Source organism: Gracilinanus agilis, chromosome 4, assembly GCF_016433145.1.
Source record: "Gracilinanus agilis isolate LMUSP501 chromosome 4, AgileGrace, whole genome shotgun sequence".
NCBI classification, from domain to species: Eukaryota; Metazoa; Chordata; class Mammalia; order Didelphimorphia; family Didelphidae; genus Gracilinanus; species Gracilinanus agilis.
The window spans coordinates 193,281,269-193,299,674 of NC_058133.1; the positions used below are offsets into that span (position 1 = coordinate 193,281,269).

An 18,406-nucleotide genomic window follows, 5' to 3' on the forward strand; every position below is an offset into this window, starting at 1 on the left:
TCTGAACCCTCTGCAAGGCCATTTCCCCCTCCCCCTCCCATTATGCAAGTCCCACAAATGGCCCATAGCACTTAGCATCAAGGTAGAGAACACTGGGGACAAATGTGGTGCGGGACAGAGGACTGAGACTGGGTGGAAAGGCATATGGGCATGAAGTAGAGGTTCATTCATTTCTTGCTCTGGAAATGAACAAGGAATACTGCCCTGCACATAAATGGATCATTATCAAAAATGAGTTGAGTTTGAAATGGAGCTTCCTTGGATTGTTGCGTTTGTCTCACTCCCTTTCTCAAGCCACATACCTTTTCCTATTCCCATCAATCCAGGATCCTTCAGTCTTCTCTCCCCATTCCATCTCTCATCCCTTCTCTACCCCTCTAGGTGCTTCCTCAAGTCTCCCTTCTTGGGATCATTCACATGATGTTACTGAGGACCCCTTCTCTCTTCTCTTTTTACATTTCCATAAATGGAATTCAAGGTTTGACTTCACAGGAGAACTCTTCTGCTTGTCACAGGGACTGAGTTCCAGAGACTGGGTGAGAGTGATTTTTCCCCCCGAAAGTCTCAGACCCCACTGGCTTGAGACACTTTGAGCTGGTGCTCTTCAGAGATTAGGGAGACAGCGCCTGGAAAGACTGGACCATTTTATGAGCCCTGGGCTCCTGGGAAGCATGTCTGGCCTTTGCATCTCCCTCTGGTGGCAGATCAGGACTCAGTCATTGCACTGAATGACCAGTGTCCAACCTTGGAAGGGGCTTTGGGCTACAGTGTGGGAAAACTAGAAGTAAAAGAAGAAAGTTTGGGAACTCTATAGTGACCATCTCCCATTCTGCTGTATCAGAGATGCATTAATAAGACACTGATACAAAAACCACAAAAGTGCTCATTCTTTCCTTCTGTATTTGGCAATTTCTGCTTTTAAAAAAATTGTTATTTCCTCTTCTTCACATGAAACAAAGGAAGGAAGGGAAAAAAGAAGGGGAAAATAAAAGGAAGGTAGGTTCACTCTTTTCCCCAGTTGCTCCCCAAGCCCCAATTTATCTTCTCTATATCCACCACCAAGGTTAGCCCCTAAAGTCTACTTTGCTTTTCCCATCCCTGAGTAGTTCAGGGTTTAAGAAGGGGCTGCTAAATCAAGAGGTTCTAGACAGTGCTTGAAAAACAGAGAGGGAAGCATATAGGGCACAGAGGAGAGGCAGGGCATTGGGCTCCCAGGCAAAAAAGGGACCATCACCCTGTAGGTCAAGGCCACAGAGACCTATCAGAGCCTGGGTCATAGTCAGCTCCTCTCCTTGAAGACTCTGGAGGAGCTGACAATGGAGACGGAATGGTCCTGCTTCAGCTTGAAGGAAATTCTTATCCAGGATGGTCTCCGTCTGGTAATTAGAGAGACAGGAGAGGAATGTGTTCCCCACATATCCAAACCCAGATTATCTGCCTTGAAGATTGTCTATAATAAATCTGAAATCTAAGCCAGCCCTGGTCTTTTCTTCCTCCATCCTCTCAGACCTCTGGTCCTGGTTCTTGGCTCTGCTAGGCTCCTCTGAGAGAGTGGTAGAGTAGGATGGGTGCCAGGTGAACTGTCTCAGTCACCAATGAGGGACTGGACCTTGGCCACAGCAGGCTGCCTCTCTAGCCAGGTATAAAATGGACTCTATTATATCCTAGGCCTCTTACAGTTCTCAAACGCAATTCTGTTCTTTAGTCTTTGGACCCTATCCCTGGTAGCCCTGTTGCAGGCCTTCTTCCACCCCCCAGTCCTCCTTACCAGCTCTAGCTGCTGGGAGAGAATCTTCTTCTCCACAGACATTGCCAGCAGTTGCTGTTGCTCCTCACTCAGCTCTGGGGATAGGCAGAAGGTGGGGAATAAAAGAGGAGAAGGAGGATCAGAGAAGATGGAGGGCAGAGCCTGAGAGAAGCAGTAAATCAGTTCTAGGTAAGTATACTTGGGAAGCAGTCTCATGGTGGGAAATTGAGACATTATGAGGGGAAGGGTCATACATTCTCTAACTCCCCATAAGTTTGTTCAGGGTGGGTGGACAAGGAAGTCTTTTTAACTTAGACTAGGACAAAGAAATGGAGTCTGGACTGTTTGATCTTTTTCAGAGTGGGAGGGAAGAACACTGACACGAGTTACCAAACACTGTTCAGACACAGGCATCATGGAAATGTGCCCTGTGGAGGCTGTTCCAATGGGACCCACTCTTAGCTCCATACTTTCCTTACCCTGGAGGGCTCCCAACAGGTAGAGGATGCTCCCTGCGTGAGTAGGGTTGAGTTTCCCTGAAGCGTCCTGCAGCTTGGCTAGGATGGCATCCCCGGGGCCCCCTAGGGATCCTTGGATCACTGGCTCCTCAAGGTCCAATGCTCGGTTCATCTGATGGGGGCAGATAGCAGGCAGTGAGGGGGCAGTAATCGGAACAAAACTCTCTTACTCTGACATCTTGCATTTCCCACTAGTTAGCACTAGTTAAACATCAACTGCAAAATTTGTAGTTTCAGCATTAGTCAAGAATGAATTTCGGATTGACCAATTACCCATTCTGTGTACTGGATCTATAATATACTATCCTGGGCATCAGCTTTATGCCTAATCTGTTTTATTAATTATATTGTTCTATATTTACTTTAGAATAGAACTTTCTAGAACTATAAGATATAATTAATTTCCTATAGTGGTTCTCCAACGTACAGCTTTCTGTCCCCCACTCCACCCCCAATTCTCATTCTAGAAGGGAAGTGAGGCCTCTTCCACATTGAGAAATGATGATGATAAGGTAAATAATGGGGAACAAGGGACCTGTGCACTGGGGTCTCATGGGTATGCTCCTTATTCTCTATGACATACACATCAACCCCCCAAACACACCTCTACCTGAATTTGGCCATGCTCACATTCCAGGGTTTTGGGGAAAGATGAATACTTCTCTGGAATGGGAGATGACTAGCCCATAGACCCCAATAACTATGCCAACCCTGATCCTCAGAGTGTGGGAGCTGCTACTCTACAGAGGCAGCTTCCACACATGAAGCTACTACTCCACAGTGGAGCTGCTGCTCCATACTAGGATTTGCCACTCCACACCTGGAGAGCTGTTATTCCATCAGCTTCAGAGAGGCTACCCTACTAGCCCCATGGCTTATCCATCAGCCTTAAGGCTACCTGATTAGCTTCTAGACCAACATTGGTGAACCTGTTAGAGATTGTGTGCCCAAACTTCACATTCAAGCTGCCTGTGAGCCCCTTCACATTACCTCAGAGAGCAGAGAGAGAAAGTGCTCATATTAGTCTGCTGGATAGAGGGGTGGTACATAAAAAAAAAAAACCAACATTCTTGGGTGCTGTGGAGAAGGAGAACAGAGCAGTCCCCTCTGCCACTGGGGCACACATGCTACACCTTCACCAACATGGCTCTAGATCAGTGGTTCCCAAACTTTTTTGGCCTACTGCCCCCTTTCCAGAAAAAATATTACTTAGTCCCCAGAAATTAATTTTTAAAAATTTTAATAGCAATTAATAGGAAAGATAAATGCACCTGTGGCCATCACCGCTTACCTGGATCACTGCAGCATCCACCAGGGGGTGGTAGCACCCACTTTGGGAATCACTACTCTAGACTATTCCACCAGCTATTATACCACCATAAACCTCTTCTTCAAATAAAATTCTTTTCTTACTTCTGGATTAAAGGGAGTTTAAGTCTCCCATTCTTGGGGCTAGACCCTGCTACAAACTCAGATGTGCTTCTCCCACAACACATCTGGGAAAGGATTGTCAGGAATACCACAGGCTTTTTTAAAAAGTGCTTACTATGTGCCAGGAACTGTGCTAAATCTGTGAGATACAGAGAAAGGCAGTAACAGGGTCCCTGCCCACATAGAACTCTCATTCTGATGGAGGAGCCAAGATAAAATAAAGATGTACATCCACAGTATAGGGAGGGTAAATGAGAGGTGATCTCAGAGGAGAGGTTCTAGCAGAGGGGTGCATTGGGAAGGTCTCCTGAAGAAGGTAAAGTTTGAGTCTTGACAGGAGCACTCAGTAGGGCATGCCCAGGAGAGGGAAGATAGAGGAGGATGTTATTCCAGAGCAGGAATCATCTCTTTCCATCCAGAAGAGGAGTCTTCTCCCCCATCACCAGGGAGTTTGGCATCTTTCCTAGTGATCTGCCTCCCCACCCATGACCCTCCTTTTCTGCCCAACAACATGTTTTCATGGGAAGCTGATATCTGACTCTCCCCTCTCCTCAGACCCTATGCCATGCTCCTGCATATCTGCCCATGTGTCTACTTTACCGTGTCCTCCAAATTTTGTAGGGCTTTGGCCTGGCCCAGAAGCCCCAAAAGGGCCTCCATCAGGCTTTTCTGGTGTTCTAGGGTCAAGGTCTCCAAAATTCGAATCTCCGGTTTCACTTCTGCCTGAAGTGCCTGGAATCCAGTGGGACCTTGAGAGGGTGGCTCAGGTTCCAGCTGCCACTCTACTTTGGAAACACAGTGGTTGGCACCAGGACCTTTGAGTCTCACATCATCAAATCCAAGCATTCTCAGCCCCAACCCCATCATTCAGCCAGGAGCTTTCCTTATACCTGGGTTTGTCCAGGCCTTCCCTTCTTCCTTGGAATCTTTTCCTGTTTTCAATTCCTTGCCTTCTTCGTGCTTTACTTCTGCACCTCCCCTCCCCACCCCAGTTACCTTCCCCCTCTTCTCTCTCTGCTTCCCCTTCCCTTCTTCCTTCCCTCTCCTCAGTCTCCCTTTCCTTCTCTCCATTCCTCCCCTCTCCATTATCACTCTTCCTATCTTCTCTCCCTCTCCCTTTTCCCTCTCTTCTCCATTGCTCCCTCTTCCTGTCTCTTTCTCTCTAATATTCTCTATTATCCTCTATTTCTTCCTCTTCCTCTTCCTCTCTCCCTCACCCAGCTCTGCCCCTCAGGGCTTCAGTTCTAAAGGAACTGTTTGCCTGACTGTGGATTGGGGCTTCTGGAAGCTCTGGCCCCAGGGGGAAAACTATGAGGGAAGACAACTCCAGGATTTCTTCCTTGGCTTTCTAACTTCCTCTCTGGGTCCAACCCTGGCTCCCTAGATTGAGTCTAGTGGTGAAGAGAGGGGATGGTTCTGCTCCTTACTTTCATGTGGGACTGAAAAGCCCCTCATTGGTGTGGATCCTGCAATGAAAACACAAACCCAGTCAGAGACACTCCAGATGAGGCAGACACAGACAGCAGTGATGAATAATGCTATACCTTAGAGACAAGAGGCAGCAGCAGAATGACCAACGACTGCAGAAGAATCCCAGTCTCCTCCTCCTCATCTTCCCCACCTCCCTCCAGGGTATTTATGTGGAGCTGATCTCCATTCTCTTCAGTGACTCAGAGCTCCTCGACCACTGCTGCTTCTTGCTTCCAGAGCTTGGGGAACTATGCAAACCCTTCCTGCCCAAGATTTTCTCTATTCTTTGAGCTCCATCAGATTATGGGAAACGCTAGGGAAGAGGAGCTCCATGGTCATACCTACCTTCATCTGGTTCAAAAGTTTTTGTGTTTTCATCCTCAAGATCTAGATCCAAGGTGTCTGTAGTGAATAGAAAGAAGAGGAAGGCATGAGTTGTCACTGATTCCTTATTGTGTTTAGGAGCCCCCCAGGGAAGGCAGAGATGAGGAGTCCTTAGAAAAGGGTAAGAAAATGGGAAAGCCAGGTCTGCTAGGCACTGGTCCTTGTGGTAGGGTGACCCCAAGCTGATGCTGGTTTGCTCCCCTCTTCCCTCAACCTCCCTTCACTACAACATACCCCAGAATTTGGCTCTAATTAAAAGCTGCTTTATTCGGAAGGCCAGGATGGAGCCTGGAGAGATATCAATGGTGGTATCTGAGCTAAAGGAACCCTGGAGGAAGTCGGGAGATCCACATGGAGGAGAGAAAGAAATGAGTAGAATCAAAATCATGATCATAATTGATATTCTTATGATGCTCTATGGTTACAAAACATACATTATGGTTTTCTAGTGGAAAAAATGCTGAATTTAGAGTTGGAGGACTTGTTTGAAAGGTTAATATGAGGCTCAAATGAGACAATAGAAGGAGAAATTCTATAAAACCTGGTAGGTCCTAGGATTTTGACCTGGGAGGAACCTCAGAAGGCCTGGAGGGATAGGGACCAGACTTTGCATTTATTGCTATAAGAAATTCCAAATGAAGTAAGTCCCTCCATCAATGCAGGTCAGTTCCTTTTCTGCAACTTATAACTTTTAAGAGTTGATAAGAGCATTGACTTGGGTTGAATAACTTGCCTAAGTTTACATAGTGGGAGTATCTAAAGAAAGACTTAAACTGTATTCTTCATTTCCAGGTCAGTGCTTCATTCACTGTGCCATGATGGATAGAGGAGAATAGGCACTGGGCCTGGAATTAGGAAAACACAAGTTCAAATTCAGTCTCAGACACTTACTCTCTTTGTGACCCTGGACAAGTCACTTAACCCCTCTTTCCCTCAGTTTCTTTCCCTATTAAATGGGAATAATAATAGAACCTATTTCACAGGGTTAACAAATGATATATAATATTTGTAAAGTGCTTAATGTGGTACCTACCTAGTACAGAGTAGGTACTTCATAAATGTTTATTCCCTTCTCCCTCTTCTTACCAAATCATAGATTTAGAGCTGGGGGGGACCATAGAGGCAATTGAGTTCAGCTTCATTTTATTGAGACCAAGTGAGATGAAATGACTTGTCAATGGTCAATTCATCAATAAACATTTAATTAAGCACCTCCTCTGTACCAAGCACTTTGCTAAGCTCTTGAGATATAAAAAAAAAGGGCAAAAGACAGTCCCTGCCCTCAAAGTGTTCAGAATCTAATGGGAGGGACAACATGGAAACAAATATATTGAAAGCAAGCTATCTGTAGAATAACTAAGAAATAATTAAAAGCAGGAAATCACTGGAAATAAAAGGGTATAAAGTGGAAGTATCCTAGATGGATGTTAGATGTTACAAACCACCTAGGAACTCCTCAGGGCCAATTAAGCACCAAACCCGTTGATTATGGAAACAAGGTTTATTTTAACAAAAAGAATAGGGTAACTGGATAACAAAAGGAATAAGGTAACCTTAACATTCTTCATGTTACCTCCACCCAACTCCTATGTTCCCTGCTTAAGGGAACCCTTCTGTTTCTTCTCTGGGCCTAACCTATATCTTCCTATGTTAGCTAAACCCTTTCCCAAGCTATCTGACTTAACCTAATCTTCCCACCAATAATTAATAAAGAAAGAAAGGGAAAAACCCCTGGGTTTGGCTGCTGTACTAAGTAATCAAAGTTATAGATGAAAAGCTTTGGATTACCTTAACCAATAGGAATTCTGGCAGCTGGACCACTGGCAGATGAATACTGGACTCAGTGAAACTGGTTTTCTCCAAGTAAATCCTCTACCTGGATGCCAAAGATTTCTCCACGAAATCCTGACCTTCCAGGGAGAATCCCTTAAAGCAAAACCCCTCCTTCAGCTTGAAATTGTAGGCAGAAAGACAAAACCCACTCCCAGCTCAGATGAAATCCAAGAAGGAAGTAAAGTTCAGTTATTTTTCAGTTGTAGATTCCCACAATTTTTTTCTTACTTATAATTTTTTCCAAGGCCTTATCTCAAAATTCCCTCCTTTCAACTAACCCTAGAACACCAAACCATCTCTAATTATATTCCTACAAGGGAATAGGGAAGACTTCATACAGCTAGTATCTCAAGTTGGATTCGAACATTTGGAGTCTTCTTGACTTTAAGACCAGTGCTGTAATGTTTATACCATGCTGGAGTATTATTAGGAAATGATTAGTAGTAATTAGTAAATTAGGAGTTATATTAGGAAGATGGTAAAGAGAAGGATCATAGGACTGTGCAGTTTCAAGAGGAGAAGGTTAATGAATGGGATTCTTCAAGGGAAAGGGCCTGATGTATGTAATGTGTCTTTGTATGATGGTAGCCTTGGATTTCCCAGTGGGATAGGATAGGTTGGTGAGCTCCAGGAGAGGCCAGAAGTGTCAGAATTCCAACCTTGAGCCCCAAGGCAGTGAGGACAGGGATGGAAAAGCCTGCATCACCCTTCCCATTCTTCTTTAGCTTGGCCTCCTTCAGCGTCTCCACTGCCTCAGTCACCATATACAGATTCTCTCCACGTTCCCGAAGCTTCTTCAGAAAGTCTGGCTCTGGCACCTTCAGTTCCCTGGGAGAGGGAGAATCATAGTTTTCATGGGACTTTGGGGCTAAGCGTAGACAGCTTTCCTTTCTAGGTGTTTCCTCTGCTGTCCAGCTGTCTCACTCTGAGCCTTACCCCTTCCCCATCCCTCCTGGGCTCCAGATACTATAGAGGGACAGTCTTGACAGTCAATGGTTCCTTTAGAAGCTAGGACCTGCCATGACACACTTGATATGACTGAAATGTGTATGTGTTTGTGAGTTTACTATATTATAAATATAGTAATGAGGAGTGAGAGACTCAAGGTCAGGAAGACCCAAGTTTGAATCCTGCCAAGTCATTGAACCTTTTTCATCCTCAGTTGCCTTAAGTACAAATCAGTGATAATCCTATCACCTACCTCCCAGAGTTTGTGAAGATCAAACAAGATAATATAATTGAGGCATTTTGCAACTCAAAGCACTCTATAAATGTTAGTTTCTCTCAGTTATTCAATGGAGCCTATGTGGAGTCCCACTGAATGTCTGAATATCTGAGTGTCTGTATTTAAGAGTCTTTATATGTCAGTGAATGCTTGTTACTGTATGTGTTTATGAATGAATGAAAACCTCTGTCTTTGTGCTTCATTTGTATCAGTGTGTCTCTGTGTCTGCAAGCCTGTGTTTACAGAAAGAGGGTAGGGCTGAAGAGTCTTCGAGAGACCCCTATGCTGATTCTTATCCCTTCCCAAGCTGGACCTTACCACTTTTTTAAGGACTCCAATTCATATAAGATGCTGAGCTTCTGAACCTCCAGGCAGTTGTCATGGGAACCACCAGCAGAGATGGTGATATCCAAGGGGATGCCGATGGCTGTGGTCTTCACTCCAGCCTGTATATTCTTCTTACTGTTCCCTTGAATTCTGATCTTTGCATCTTTTCTTGCCTCTGCCAGATAGAGACATCAGAGTTCAGCTTGTTATCCTGTTCTAAACTCACCTCCTCCAAAAAGACTACCTGGATTTCCTCACATTAACAAATGTTCCCAACCCCTCTCCTCTTAAGTGAAAGGTTTTCTCCAGACCTATGTGGATATTTAAATATGGGATATAGCACTTTATGTGTTGGAAGACAAAGGAGATTTTCCAGGAACTGTTGGAGACTGTTATTTGTTACACTGTGGTGGAAAGGGCAACCGGATTTGTTGTGACAAGATTTTAGTTTGAATCCTAACTCCAAACTACCTTTGTAATTATCGACAAGTCACATTCCTACTTAAATATAAGGAAGGAAACCATAAGTAAATTAGGTGAATATAGAATATTATACCTGTCAGATCTATGGGAAAGACCACTTTTATTTCATTTTTAATTTTCTTAAAATAAAGCCATCATTAGGGCCTAATTTAAAATCTGTAAAGTGATTCTGTGTCAGTGTATATAAAATTATCTGCTGCAAAAAGATGCTTAAAAACCTAAAAAAAAACAACCCAAGTCACATTCCTTCTCTGGGTCATTTCTTCTCTCTGTAAAGTGGGAGTTGTACTGAAGAAAACTAATGGTGAAGTATGTCATCTGTCTCTTGGTAGAGAGATAGTGTACTAGAGGGAGAGCATACATCTTTAGACATGGCCAAAGTGTCAACTTACTTTATTGTTACAAGAAAGTGTTTCATGGGTGGGTGGAATGGGAACAAGAGAAAACTGATGGTAATTGAAAATATATATTGAAAAAGATCAAAGGATAAATAGAAGAGTTTATGGAGGAAAACTATTATATTTAAATATAAAAATGTTTAAAAAATAAGGTCACTAATCCTTCATTAAGAACACTAGATCTTGGGGGCAGTTGGGTGACTCAGTGGATTGAGAGTCAGGCCAAGGTTAACGAGACTGGAGGTCCTAGGTTTAAATCTGGTCTCAGACACTTCCTAGCTGTGACATTGGGCAAGTCACCTAACCCCCATTGCCTAGCCCTTATCACTCTTCTGCCTTGTTACCTTGATTCTAAGACGGAAGGTAAGGGTTATTAAGGAAAAAAAAAAAAGAACACTAGATCTGGAGGTCTCTGAACTCAGAGAAGAATATTGACTAGGAAGCTAGACACTGAAGATAAACTTCCCAGGAATATTTTTGGTATGTATTTGGAGAGATCAACTATAGTATTCCTTAGGTTGTGGAGAATAAGCAAAGACAGGAGTCAGGGCAATGGGAGCCCTTCATGTGTTGTGCTTTATATCTTCCCTTTGGGGATGAACATCAGGAGATTGGTGGTTTTTGTATTTTTCAGTTTGATATCCTGATGGCTACACCATACTGCCCATTGCTAGTTGGGGTTGTGGGGTGGGGGAGTGATGCTGTGACAATCAGTGACAATAAGGTGTGACGATAGGGTCCAGATCAGAATTTTTTGCTGTTGGTCACTCAAATTCTAAAGACAGCTGGGTGGCCCAGTGGATACAAGGGCTTGACCTAGATTCAGAAAGATCTGAGTTTAAATCCTACCTCTGACACTTATGAGTGTTGTGATCTTGGGCAAGTCACTTAACTTCTGCCTATCTCAGTTTCCTTACCTGTAAAGCGGAGATAATATCTTCTATCTTATTGGATTGTTGTCAGGATCAACCTTATAAACCCTTAACACTGTGCCTGGGACAAGTGACTACTTAATAAATACTTATTTTTTTCCTTTCTTTCCTCTTCTATCCTACCTTTCTTTCTTTCTTCTCTCCCTCCCTCTTTCTTTTCCTTCCTTCCTTCCTTGCTTCCTTCTTTCCTTCCTTCCTTGCTTCCTTCCTTCCTTGCTTCCTTGCTTCCTTCCTTCTTTCTCTTCCCTCCTTCCCTAATGATGCAATCATGCCAGTGGTCCTTAATAAGACCCTGGCAGTCAGAGAAGAGGGACCCTATGCTAACAGAATGGTTCTGTGTTTCAGAAAGATACCACCCCCAACCCTTTTACTGTGGGTAGTAGCAGTCAAAGAGGGATATTTTTCCACTCTGGTTATTTGTTCCCTTTTCTCTGTATCTGCTTGCTATGAAGACACTTAATATTCACTCTATTCATAGACACTTTTAAATATTAATATCCCAAGTCAGTGTCTTGGAGCTATGCCTTATTCCTTCTTTCTCTATATCCTCTTTAGAGTATCTATGGTAGTTTGAAAGCTTCCCCCCCCCCTCCCAGACCTCTTTGAGATCCATAAGGCCTGTGTGTCCCTGGGTGAGTGCCTCTGATAAAGTTTCTACCCTCTCTCCCTGCCTGCCTCCATTCCCCTTTTCCACCCTCTACCCCCTTCCATATATGGATTGTAGCCATGGCAGAAATATCCAACTCCACACTGTAATTGATAAGGCATCAACAATCAATCCCTGGTGTTTTCCTGACTGTGACTTCAGAAGCAGGCAACCAATCAAATGTGCTGAATGAGACCTTTCTTCCCTTAAAAATAAACCCTTGGCCCTTCCTTCCCTGAATGTCCTGATGTGTGAAGGATGGAGCCCATATGTCCCCCATATCAAGAAGAGCAGTGAGGAGAGCTTGGCCTGACTTGGGTGTGTCGGGTCCAGTGAGCATCCTCTTGCAGCAGCATTGGCCCCTGCTTCCTCCTGCCAGGGTCTCATGAGAAGCCAGATTTGGTCCCTCTAGTGACTGAGACCCCATTGCATCCTTTTCCTTCCCTCATGATCCTGGTTTAGGCATTATGTCTTTCCTTGTATGAGTTAAAATGCCTGGGACCAGGCTTGTTGTTTCACTTGCCTAGGGAGAGTCTCTCTTGAGAAAACACTTTTAGCTGGTGTAGGTCAGAACCTTCTCTGAAGCTTACAGTCTCAGAGTGTTGCCTTGAGCATGGAGAGCTTGTGGCTTGCCCTGGCTCACAAAACCTGTATGTTTTAGACGGGTGATTTGAATATAATCTTCCTAATTCTTAGGCAGCTCTCTAACCACTAAACCACACTGCATCTTTATGACTTAAAATATCCCTGCAATAAAGTCCTGTTGTTTTTACTATCATGAATCAGTTTGCCTCTTTTAGAGTTGCCTGTTAGTCCCAAAGCAGGTAGAGTGAACTGGTACTGTACTCTCTCTATGCCATATCAGGGCTTTGCCCTAAAGCATGGCACTCAAGGTCAAAGGGAGGTGGATGACTGAATAAACTGGTTGATGGGTTTTCCTCCTTCTCCCCACCCCTCTGCATGAATGAAAAGACTCAGTTCTCCATATATAGCTGATGTATCTCCAGTGTCCTGTGCATGAATGTTGTTTTCCTAAACATGTAAATTCATGTCTGTGGAGAGGGATTACAATCATAGATGACTTTACCTGGCAGTTGAGTTCTGGCCTCTAAAATATCTCTGAGAGAGAAGTTTGTCTTGACATATTTGGCTCCCCAGAATAATGTACTCTTCCTCTTCCTTCGCACCAGGCAGAAGGGCCGGAAGCATGAAACATCAATGATACTGTCCACGGGAATCAGATCTCCTGTGGGATCCAGTTGTCTTACCAAAGCCTGGGTTGCACCTTGAAACACAGGAGCCATGCTCCCTAAGACCTGGCAGAAAATATTAGAGGAAGGAATGAAGCGAGAACAGTCTGTCTCAGTCTTTTCCTGGCCACCTTCACACTACTCAGTTGTGACTCGAATTCTTTCTCTTAGCTCTTTTGGGAGATCCTCCCATACAGCTGGATGGAAATACCTTGGTTGGCAGAGCACCTGGTATTTCTTTTTCACTCTTGGACATCAACCAGAATGTCAGCCCACTGTGGGCCCTTTCTTTCCAGAGAAGACCAAATTCTCCCACATCTTTAGACCTTGTTCTTACTGCCCCACTTTGGGTAAGTTCCCACTTTCCCCTGTCCCTGTGTGGCATAAAGCAGACAGCTTTGTCCAGCTTCTTTGACTTAGCTGAAGCTGTTATTTCTGACTTCTACCTCCCCAGCTCCTACAACCCACAGCTGTTAGCCAAGGGATCTGAGGAGAGAGAAGCAAAGAGAACATTTCTCTCCTTGTATATTTCTCAAAATCCCATCTCTTTTATTGGACTTCCCATTCCTTTGCTCCTCTTCCTATTCCCTGTGTCTCTCATGAACTTATAGAGGAAAGGGATAGTTTGATGAGGACAGGTCAATGTGAATAAGAGGAATGTTACTATTCCTGCCTCCTCCACCACTGAGTCTATGCCAGCGATTAGTTCTCTCAGACTAAAAAAAACCCTCAGGGTGACCCCCTCTTACCTGCTGGATCCTTTGTCTCTACCCCAGCTTACCTTTGCAGGATTAGAAGTGCCCAGATGGTTTCAGCCTAGAGTAGCTTCTTTTTTCAGTTGGTTCTTGGCCCACCTCTGAGTGACACCTTTCACCTGCGATGGCCACGTTGAATGGTTTCTCTGCTGTTTGTGTTAATGGAAAGATAGGCTTGCTCCACTTGACCCCACCCTTGTATTCCAGAAAAGTTTACTTCCCAGAAGCCAGCCCAACTTGTCTCAGCCTGTGCCTTAAAATTGGGGAGGGAAAGGCACTGGAAAGAGCTTTGATATGTAATTGGAGAAAAAAATATTTAGAAAGAGGCATAGCAATGGAAAAAGGGGATTAGATATGGATGAGAAAGGGTAGAAATTAAATGGTAGAAAAGGGAAGTGAAAGAAGAAACCAGATTTCCATTTTTATGAACTTCTCACTCCTTGGCTCTGCCCATGAACCTATATCCCAAATAGGGTGGGGATATTGAGAAGATGGCCATTACTTCCATTTTCTTTCACTGGCACCCATACATGCCACCCAGAGACAGCCCTCTCTCTCCCAGGGACAGTTTGAAGGTTATTCTCTATGAGTACAGAAGGAGAGGAAATAGCATTTTGAGATGCCCTTCAAGAAGCTGCTTCAGCTCCCCCAGGGAGAATATAAGGAACATTGGTCCCTTCCTTGATACCTTCTTCCTTCTCTCCAGGACTGGGGATATTGGAGAAATCCAGGTTGCTGAGAGGATGAGGTGAGGGGGTAGATAGAAGACACGTGCCAATTGCCAATATCATTCATGAATAGTATCTGGGCATACGCTCTCATTTCCCATGCCTTAAGATCCCTCAGGATAACATGATTAACTCATGGCTCAGTTCTGGTTTCTTGTGTCCTTGATTATATAGATTCTGGTATCAGGAAGTAGGTGGTGGAGGGAAGGAGGAGACAAGGACCAATTGCAACATGAAGGCCTCAGGGGTGAAGGTGAGGTTACCATGGGGCCTGGAAGCCAAGACTACCTGCCGCACCCATCATAGTAAGGAACAATGGAGAAAGTATTTAAGAATCTATAAATCATAACTTTATTAAATATTTTCTGATACACTAGGGATGGGGGTGAGGGGAGGCTTATCAGACCATGTACCCTCATCTTCCCCTACCTCTACCTCCTTCTCCCAGTCTGATGTACAGTAATATTTCTCATATAACAAGAAGGTAGCACTGAGGGGGAGAGGCCCCGTGTATAAGAGCTAAGACAGAGAAGTGGGGATTCTGTAAGGGGAACACAGTTAGAAATGGATCTGGGCAGAGGAGGAGAAAGGATGAATTAAAGAAAGGAGAACTCTGGGACATGAGACTGGAGTAGGGGTGATGAAGGTATAACAGACTGTGAGAGGAGAAAGGATGAGGCAGAGGGCAGAGAAGAAATACTTAGGGGAGTCAGAGTCGGACAAGAGAGACCTGAGAAAAGACTTAAATACTAGAGATGTGAGCAACAGAGAAATGGAACAACAGCATTGGGGATATAAGGGGTTTAAGGTGGGGAGGATGGGATAAGTTGGTCACAGAAGCAGTGGATAGGTAGAAGGTATCAGGGAGTGAGAGGACAGGAAATGATGGAAGCATCAAATAGCAGTGCTGAGCATGGATGAATCCTCTGAGATGTCTGGAAGGGTAGGAAGCAGTTTGGGTGGATGATGGGTCTCTTCCTGATTCATCTGTACACAGTGAGCAAAATTGGCCACCACAAGTGTTAGCCAGCCTCCCATGGTGACCATCTGTGTCTCACTGTCCTACCTCTCCTGGGCCCCTATATTTCTGCCTCCTCTATCAGTGACAGAAACTCATGTCCCACTGCCTCTGACTTGGTACACAGATGATGCCTGTCCCAGTACTTGGTACCAACCTCACTCATCTCAGCACCTTCTGAAGATTATAGTCACAGTGCTATGGTTTTGCAGACAAATATTGCATCAGTAATTTCCTAAAGGCTTCAGTGGACACAGGTGTCAGTTGGTTGGCAGAGAGATTTTCTATAGATTCTTTTTCTCCCTTCCCCTCGTGTCAAGAAGTAGCTTCTCCTACCCTCACCTATCCTCAAGATGTCCAGGGCTTTAGAGAAAATGCTGAGAGACTGGACCTCTAAGGTACTGCTTTATAAGAACCACGCTGTCCCTTGTTTTGGAAACATCTACTTCCCTTTCCAGGAAGGCATCCAACATCATCTTGAAAGAGAAGTTCCTTATGTCCAGTGGATTTAAGGGGATAAAAGGGGATGGGGTGGGGTGTTGGAGACATTTTCCGATTCAGAATGTCATGGGCTCAACTGACCAGCCCATCTTCCTTCCTCTATATGAGATGACTTTGAACCAGTTCAGCCATTGGGAAAGGGGCAGTGCCTTGCCTGTTTACCAGGCCTATGTCCACCGTGGCTTTGTGCTTACATGTGCCACAAACCGTCCTGAAGGTGAGGCCCCTGGGTGAAACAGATCTAAGAGGGTATAGTCAGGGTAGACATAATGGGTATCCCAGAATAGTGTATTCTTCCTTTTCCTCAGGACTAGGCAGAAGCAGGGAAACACTTCAAAAGTCAATGAGGCTCTTGAGGGATGTCAGGTCTCTTCAGAAATTGAGCAGTCTAGCCTGGATCTGTGTGATATTTTCAAACATGGTCATTGCTTCTGGAGTGAACAGAGAAAGAATCAGGTGACTGCCAGAGAGAGAAGAGAGATGAACTTGGAGGGTAACTGAGTCATGGAGTGGATAGTCCAGGAGGGAGTCTTTTATAGAACTACAGAATCTTGGAGCTGCAAGAAACCTTAGAGAAGGAATTGAATGTTGTCAGTTCTATCATCCAGTATCTTCATTTAGCAGAAAAAGATATGGAAGAGCAAAGAGCTTCATTGATTTGCTCAAGATCAAACAATTGGTTAGTGTCACATAGGAGCTAGGAGTGCTCTCCAGGGAATGAGAGAGCAGAAATATCTCTATTATAGGCATCATGGTGTACTATCAAATGGGCTATATTCAAAAGTCAGAACACCTGGGATCAGATCCTGGCTCTTCCACTTATTGTTACTTAGTCACTTAATTTCTTTGATCCTCAGACTCCTTATGTATAAAATAGAGTTAATACTTGCAATACTCCACAGGGTTATTGTGAGGATGAGATAAGATAAAGTGTTTTGGAAACCTTGAAGCACTATATAGATACTATAACCAGGGAAAGATGAAATGACTGAGGAAACAAAGTTTGATCTTCTGAGCATATCAATTTATGAACTCCTTCCTCTAGTTAAGGCTGTACTCTGCATATAGGGGAAGACACTTTTTAATAGTAAAAACAGTTAATCAAATAAGGCCAATTAATTAAAAGAAAACAATTTCTAATTGGATAAAGGTTTAAGGAGTTTCTAAGCAGAAAGAGGATAGAGTAAATAGGTACCTGTGATGGTGAACTTAAGGCATGTATGCCAAAGACAGCACACAGAGACCTCTCTGTGGGCACATACCACCCACCAGAGTTAGGTACTAGAAAGGCAGAGGGACTCGGTGGAACTGCTCTCTTCCCCCTTTCCACCATGCCTCCCAACCCCTCTGCCCAGCTGTCCAATCAAAGCACTTACTCCCTCCCATGAGTGGAGCACCCAGACCACTCTATTCCCTTTTTCCCACCCCCTGTCTGGGATAAGGAGGAGAGCCAGGATGGGAGTAGACAGTGGGGCATGGTATGCAGTGCGGTGTGTGTGGCATGGCATCTTTAAAAGGTTCTAAAAGGTTCACCATAATTGACAGGTAAAATTCCCTGAATTCAAGAAAAGAGGTGTCCCACTCCTTCCCGGGTATCTGTAAATAATCAAAGGAACCTGAAACAATAACTGATTGATCAGCACTGGACCAGGTTTTAGATAAAACATATGGGTTGCTTGAGATGTTCAATTATGAGAAAATTCCTTATATCAATCTTATGATCTGTCTGTGTTTCTGGTCAACATAACCTAGGTCTTTGGTTAAGAATCTCTAAACAGTAGGTACTGCTGGTCCAGTTTCCCAGCCATGCAGGACTAGGTTCAAACCATGCAATAAGATTTTCTCCCAGTTCTCACAATTGAATAAACTTTTCTAACAAAGAGAATATGATCTTGAACCATAATTGAATAGAAAGAGAACTAAGGATTAAGCCACAGGACATAATCAGTATAGTCCTTTCAGTTCCCTTAGTTAATTATTTGTTGTCCTAATCCTCTTAATTCCTTTGATTTTCCTCACAATTTAAACTCCTATTAGATGTACCCTCATCTTCTGTCTTGGACTATGTTTTTCTGGTTCAAATATAAGAGTCCTAACTGGGATGGCAAGCATAGCTAAATCATCATATGTGGGAGGGAGAGTACTCAATCACCATTCTTGGAACTACCACACCTGTTCTTTGGATAGCTGGAGTAAGAAGGAAGAGGCAGCTGCAAGGGACATTCTGACCCAATCAAATGAGCCAGTATTTATGACCATGATATTGTTGTTGTTCTGTCTGTGTGTGTGTGTAGGGGGTCAGGGTAGAGATGAATACAGTGAGTTGTGAAATCGTGATGCCAGAGTAGCAAAAAACAGAGAGTTGCAAATGGAGGTACCTTTTCTAGGTTCTTGAGCCACTTTGGAGCAGAGAAGGCCCAAAGGACTCATCTGATAAGTGTGGGGTGGAAAAGTGAAGGGATGAGATTGAGTCTGTCCCCTTTGTTAGTAGCTCATCTTTGGGGCCATAATGTTGGTGCAGAGGGAGGTCCGAGTCCTCCAAGGATTGTGACCTGTGGCTGAGGGTCACCCTGCATTGGTTTCCTTTGAAATACAGGTACTTCCTTTGGAAAGGAGGTGGGGTAAGGAGACAGGCCTACAATAGAGCCTCTGGTGGCCAGTGGAAGAATGTCTTCCCCTCTTCCCCTTGGTCAGCCTCTTTCCTCCCCTCTCTTCTAGTACTTCTTGGCTATTGATCAGGTCCTTTTGGTCATACAGTGT

The 18,406-nt window shown here is 44.2% G+C and overlaps 1 pseudogene; it reads right to left on the bottom strand.

Moving 5' to 3' along the window:
• Positions 1–1,002: 1,002 nt before the first annotated feature.
• LOC123246166 lies at positions 1,003–12,698 on the bottom strand (annotated as a pseudogene).
• Positions 12,699–18,406: the final 5,708 nt, after the last annotated feature.